At 38.4% G+C, this 6793-nt stretch overlaps 1 long non-coding RNA gene across 1 annotated transcript; it reads left to right on the top strand.

Moving 5' to 3' along the window:
- Positions 1–473: 473 nt before the first annotated feature.
- Positions 474–4948, top strand: LOC123383206. The gene is made up of 3 exons (XR_006592702.1): positions 474–846; positions 4429–4514; positions 4631–4948. It is a non-coding gene; the product is annotated as an uncharacterized LOC123383206 (long non-coding RNA).
- The last annotated feature ends 1845 nt before the right edge of the window (positions 4949–6793 follow it).

The following is a 6793-nucleotide window of genomic DNA, read 5'->3' as shown; positions in this document are numbered from 1 at the left end:
AGTAAGAAAGTCTTCTTTATCCAAAATTGCCCTTTTACTCCCAACAGCTCTTTTTAGAAGTTCTTGTAAAGTAACAGAGGCAATGTGTTGCTACTTGGCCCTGTGTCCTCTTACAGCTCTAATAAATATTTCAGTGATGCAGAGGAATGGGGTGTAATCACTTTGCTTTCTTCTTATGAGCTAATTTGTAGGTCCTCCTTCTATGCTAAGTACCTTTCAGCAAATACTGAAAGATCTGTGCATAGGTTTGTATCTCGTGTGAAATTTCACTTGTTTCTCAAAAGATAATAAGCCTCCCTAAAAGACCCCTCCATTTGGAAAGCCAGGTTACCTGTACAACATAAACATAGAGGTAGTATTTTCTAGGTTGCTGACTCAATTTTTAAAGGTCATTGGATGGGTTTTAATCTTCGTGATTTTTAAAGTCAATGGGTTGTAAGTAATTCAGATGTGTTCTGTTTTGAGACTTTCCACATTCATTAAAATTGATTCTCCCTCTGAGTCAGATTAGTACTTGCTTTGTTCCTACTGAAACCAACATTTTGGACTCAGCGACTTTTCTTTCACCTTGTCTTCAAGAACTTTGCGAGGAAACAGTTGCCTGCTCTGTGCCCAGCATTCCGATTCCACAAGACTGTGTGTGACACATTGCTTACGTGCATCTGTCCAAGTCAGGATTAAAGCTGAGATCTGAAACTCATATCACAGTTCAAAATGTCAGGTTTCCCCAGAAGAGTGAAGAGTCATGGTCTCGGAGAGATGGACACAAGGGAGGCAGAGGACTAGGGCTCCTTCTCCCGAAGTCTTGAGTTTTATTCCAACAACAGCCAAACTCTATCTGGACAGGTGGGTAAAGTTAACTGCAAATCGGAACAAAGCAAAATTTTTGTTTGCCACTCGCCCTTCCTTTATGAGAGCCTCTACATTTAAGCCCTATTTATAGACTGACCATAATGGCAAAAATTATCAAACACATGAATACTGATTTTTATCCAACCCATCTCTTCTCTGAGAGGCTTTACTATTTAGCTATATTGTTAAAATCAGATGTTCTGTGGCTGCCTACCCATGAAGTATTTCTGTGACCACATGAACAACGGTATAACTTTTGCTTTGAAACATGCCCAAGGCAAACTGTTAGCAGTCATAATGTATGGCCCAGAACTTTGGAGACTTAGTCACTACTGACCCACACATTGGAACAGAGGGAGAGCTGTTTTCTGAGGAAGATTTGACACCACCTCTGGTTGGTGGCTACTTCTGTTGCCCACCTTTCTGCTACCATTCTGTGGGGTGGTAGCCATTCATGTCAGGTATTTCTTGTAGTGAGAAAACTTTACCCCTACCGTCTGCCTCTTGATCAATAATCAATTATCTATCTGCTCTTCAGGATCTTGGCAGAGATGACAACTTCAACCTTCACTTGCACAACTCCTCAATAAGAGCCTCATTATGAAAGTTAGTACTTATAAAGAAAGGCCTGAAAGCTAGTACTTAGAAAGAAATACCTGACAGACATATGTTCGATTCTCTAGTTATTCTGTTTTCTCTGGACTAAAACAGACAATGTAAATACAAACAACCAATCCTTGAGCACTCAGGCATTTACCTAATTGTGTGTTTATAGCAGTGTCATATCTAGCTATTGATTATTGTCATTTTACAGAAGTGGCATATCTAGTACATGAACTAGGATTCATATCAATGTATCTGATCCCAAACTGAGTTCCCTTTGTAATCACAGTGAAGTGTTCCTTACCAAAGAACTATATGCCTAAATTGTGTGCTTTGGACCTTTATGAATTATTTTGCTTCACTGTAAAACTGGCAATGTTGATGATGGTTATTACATAAATGAAGACCCATCAGAAATGATTCCCAGTTCTTTTGTTCAGAAAATACTGAGACTCCTTAGACTAATTCTTTTTGTTTTATCTCAAGAACATCGAATTCTGCGTAATTGGTTCTGTTTCCTTGTTGGCTTTGGCCACTAGGAAGCACAGAGACAACCTTTAGCAACTATACATATGCATTTTCACACACCGTTCTTACCACATATTTATTATTTTCCTGCCTGCATTTCCCTTGCCCTCATTCTCTCACTCATTTATTTTAGCTACTTTCTATTGTATGTATTTTTTAAACCTGCTCAAATCCTTGGTGAAAACAGACAGAGTATGTTAAGTAAGTAAGTGCAATACATTCATTGTGATTCTAATTAATTTATTTGGCAAGAATTCATTAAGTGCATGTTATATTACCAGAACTATTGTAGGTACTGCATATTTACTGAGACCTCCAAAATAAAAACATTAACATTATCCCAGTGTTTGAAATATAACTTCTTATTCTACTATTCTATTTCTTATTCAGCTAGCCAGGCAGTGTCTAGCCAAAAATATAAAACTAAGACTCGCAGGAACATAGTGACCCTGGTATTCTGCTTTCTTGTACTACAATACTCAATGGCCTTTTAGTCTATCTCTTAACTATAGAATATTGTCAGTTTGAGTAGTTTCATGCATGAGACATGGAGACCAGTTACAAGCAAAACATATTCATAACCACAGCAATAGCAGTGCAAACCACCAACAGTTTCTTCAGCATCATTACAGATATTAATTAATCCTCAAAACTAATTTTTATGCCAGCACCCTTAGGCCTGAGAGGGGGGATGAGTTATACTTTATAGAACACTTTTCATTAGACAAAAATGAAATGCAATAACAACACACAAATGAAAGCCAGAGTTGCCTGTTATGACTAGTAATCCAATTCTACAGAGAAAAGAAGAAACAAACTAAGATCAGTCAGGATTACCCATAACACACATGTCTGATTCAATTTTGTTATCCTTCCAGTTTATCTCACTCGTTGAGTGCTCTGGCCACTTTTGAAAAGGTGAATTAATTATTAAGCAATTTCTGTAAAGCTACTTAAGTCAGCTTTTTCTTTCCACCCCAAGAGTAATGATGCAAGCAAATGCATTCACAGAGTAGGATGCAATTGAAGCTTCAATTGATTTCAATTATTTGCTATATTTCAGCTAAATTAGCAGTTTAGGATTCATTTTCCCATTTAACTTTAATTTTCTACACAAAGGAGACATAGATATTTTAAACTTGACTATTTACTTGTAAAACATACATTCTAATGTTTTTACACCACAGCAACTATTATCCAATGTTTTTCTCTCAATAGAGACCCTTCTAATTAATGTGCTTATTGATCTTTCATAGTTACTTCCAGAGAAGATTGATAGTTAATTCTGTCAAGGCAAAACAAGGTTCCTAAAAGATCTTGAATTGTTGCTCTCTGAACATATATTCAATCATTTTTAAGTGTTCTGACTGGTTGCCTGGTATAATTATTTTAAAATTGGATGAACTATATATTTATATTAAGAAGAAACCTGAGATACACTTACAAGAAAAATTCAATTAAAAATCTTTTTTACTGATGTGCAGAATCCTGTGTCAAAGTCGTTGAATATTAAATTATGGCCCTGCTTAGGTTCTATTCAAGGTAGATTTGACCTTTCAAACCAAAGAATTTCTTTGCATGAATCATTTGTGCAACTCTGATCCATGTTAACAATAAACGAAAATTAAGAGAAGTATCAAGTTAATGTATATGCCATCTAGAGTGTTTTCTTGTGAGTCACAGACAACCCTTCCCAAAGTGGCTTAAACAGTAACAGCAAGTTGAATCAGTCACCAGGTACTGGTGCCTTCAGTGTTTCTATTCCATTTCCTGTTCTCCTTCATCTTTAGCTTTATCTTCAGATGACTCCCTTCAAAGACGCAAATGGTTCATGCATTCCAAATGTCACATTGGCAATATATCACAATATTCAGGAAGAGATAATTTCTTTGAGTTACTCTCTGAAAAGCAAGCAAACCTCTTCTCCAAAAAAAACCAACTTTTTAAAAAAATGTTTATTTATTTTTGAGAGAAAGAGACAGAGCACAAGCAGGGGAGGGGAAGAAAGAGAGGGAGACAGAATCTGAAGCAGGCTCCAGGCTCTAAGTTGTCAGCACAGAGACCAATGTGGGGCTAGAACATACCTGAGCCATTGGAGGCTTAAAAGACTGAGCCACCCAGGCGCCACCAAGCAAATCTCTTCTTAATGAAAATTTTAATTGGGCCCCGTGCCCATTGGGAATCAATCCGGGGGTACAGAGAAATGTCATATTCTGATTGGCCTACACCTGGGTTCCTTAGCCAATCATTGTGGCCAGAGGGGTGGGACTGACCTGGGTTTGGACCAATCACAGCTCCCCACTGGACCTGGTAGAAAGGTAAACCCCACCCTGAGCACAGGCTACTATGCTGAACAGGAGAGGAAGAATGGATGCCAGGGTAACAACCAGGTGACCACGTCAATTCCTAAACTTCTTTCAGAGTTCTCTTTTCTTTTATTCACAGGGTAAGTGTGGGAGCCTAATGTGAAACCCAAGAATGCACAAAAGCAGTTTTTAAAAATTGTTGTGGATAGAAGCCTAAAGATTATGGTGAGTCCCATTTTCCGATTTCTGAGACTTTATCCAAGTCTCAAACACTGAAATTTGCTTGAATTCTAGGTCAGAGTAAATGTGGCTTTTCATAGTATTTTCTCACTGTTTTTAAGAGAAATTTTGCATACAAGACTTTGCTGCAGACTGGCCCTCAGTCTGCCCGTTATTCCAGAAAACTCAGCAGACCTGATGATTCCTACCTCCTTCACGACTTCCTTGAGGCAGCTGCTTCTCAGTGATGTCACTATGTGAGAATCCAAGGGCAAAGAGGCTGCTAAGTGAGCTGGAGTCTTCTCCCTGGCACAGAGTCAGGTAATTCATCCTTGTCACAGGCATGGAGACAAAGAGACCTGCTAAACTAGCAACTCCTTGTCTCACGTGGTGCTAGAAAATAAAGATAGATATGTTGAAGAATGCATCTGAGCAAATGAGTAAGACTGGCGTTATGAGTTCATACGGGCAAATTATTTCTGATACAGAAACAGAGTCAACTGTACCACTAAACTATCATTGAATTTTCCTTCTTTTAATGATCGTCAGAAAAGACTGTAACACTAAGCATCTAGTGAAGGAATTCTCCTGAAATGAAAAAAAGATGTCTTAAAGTAACCAAAATAGTCAATTTAGGAATTTAGAAATAGTTTTATTTAGTGTGAGAAGTTGTTCTTTTAAAACGATAGAATTCATAGTGTTTTCTACTTGAAACTTTTCGTTTTAAATCTCTTAAAATTGAATCTCTAATAAAGGCTGCCAGCTTCACACACACACAAAAATCATCATATCCAACTAATCAAAGTCCTTTCAGTAGCCAAGTGACAAATCTGTTATTGCTTAGAGAAAGTCAGAGAAGTAATCCGTTTTGATTTAAGCGAAGTTTCAGACTCTGTCCTACTTGGCATATACTGTAATAATCCGCTTCTAAAGTTCCACTGGCTGGAGAATGGAATCTGTCAATTCATTACTTTAGTCAGTCAACAAGCATTCTTTGTGTACTTACTGCATGCCAGACATGGTGCTTGGCACATTCTGAGCTTCCAACTTTACCACCAGCAGCACCAACTGAAGGTTGCAAGAAAAAGGATTGAGGAATAGAAGAAAATAGGAGAGGCACATGGAGAGAAGGAAGAGAGAAAAAGAAGAAGAGCAGGAGATAAGGACAAAGGGGAGATTTATCCATTGCTAGCCAGTTAATGTTGGTAGCTGGCTTCTGTCTTGGCCATGCTCTTATTTAGTGAGAATGAAGGGGAGAAAAAGGGAGAGGCAAATGAGGAGAGAAAACTCCCAAGGGCTCTCTACCATCTTCACTCGATCAGCCTCAGTGCTGTTCTTAATTATCACACCATCCCACCACCAACCCTATATTCAGTGGCAGGACTCTAGCACGGCTTCCCTTATTCCAGGATGTTGGAGACAACTCTAATGCCTTGAAACCACCAAGGATGAAACAGAAGATGTGGTCTTGGCTCCCTACTATGTAACTCTGAATGAATATTCTGGTAACAGAGCCTCTATTACCACCTACAGTAGTTCCGTAGGATTAGTTTTTTAATTCACTGACTCATGCATTGATGACCTACTAGGATTAGTCATTATTCTAGGCTGTGGGAAGCAATGATTACATACTAGCAGGGGGACATATATAATATACAAGGAAATTAACAAGAAAGTATCAAGTAGTAAATTTTTTGAGCTATACGAGGAATTAAAACAGGAAAACAGAATAGAAAGACTAGGTGGCTAATTTGCATTGGGTGCCAGGAAAGATCTAATAGTTAAGGTGAGTCTACTAGGCAGGGATAACCAGTGACATTTGTTTTTGAGTGTCCAAAGAACAAGAAGGAACGGTCTTGCTAAAATCAGAAAGAATAGCATCTAAGTGAGGAAATGAGTGTCAATGCCCTAAGGTGGAAACATATCTGACTTATTCAAGGATCTCAAGTAAAACCAGTGTGACTGGAGCACAGAGGCTGAGGGGAAAGGGGTGATAGAAAGCTGAGGGCACAGCACAAAAGGCATTGTGGGAGAGTAATTTGGGGTTTGAGTTTTACTCCTGGGGTAAGAGGAAGTTATTTTTGAGTCAGAATATTGCAATACACCAACATTATATGCTGCTAGCATCATCAGAACACATTGCAAATCTATTACATGCTAAATAAATTTGTGAACTTTTCTGGGATCCAAACCATCGTGAGAAAGATTATGTCCGTGAGAAAATGCTTTCTGAATTCCAGCACAATCTCTTCAGATCTGATTCATTTGTAACCTGGGTGGGGATC

This window comes from Felis catus, chromosome F2, assembly GCF_018350175.1.
Source record: "Felis catus isolate Fca126 chromosome F2, F.catus_Fca126_mat1.0, whole genome shotgun sequence".
In the NCBI taxonomy this organism is placed as follows: Eukaryota; Metazoa; Chordata; class Mammalia; order Carnivora; family Felidae; genus Felis; species Felis catus.
Note: the sequence above shows the minus strand (reverse complement) of the source record. Positions and strands in the feature narration are given on the sequence as shown.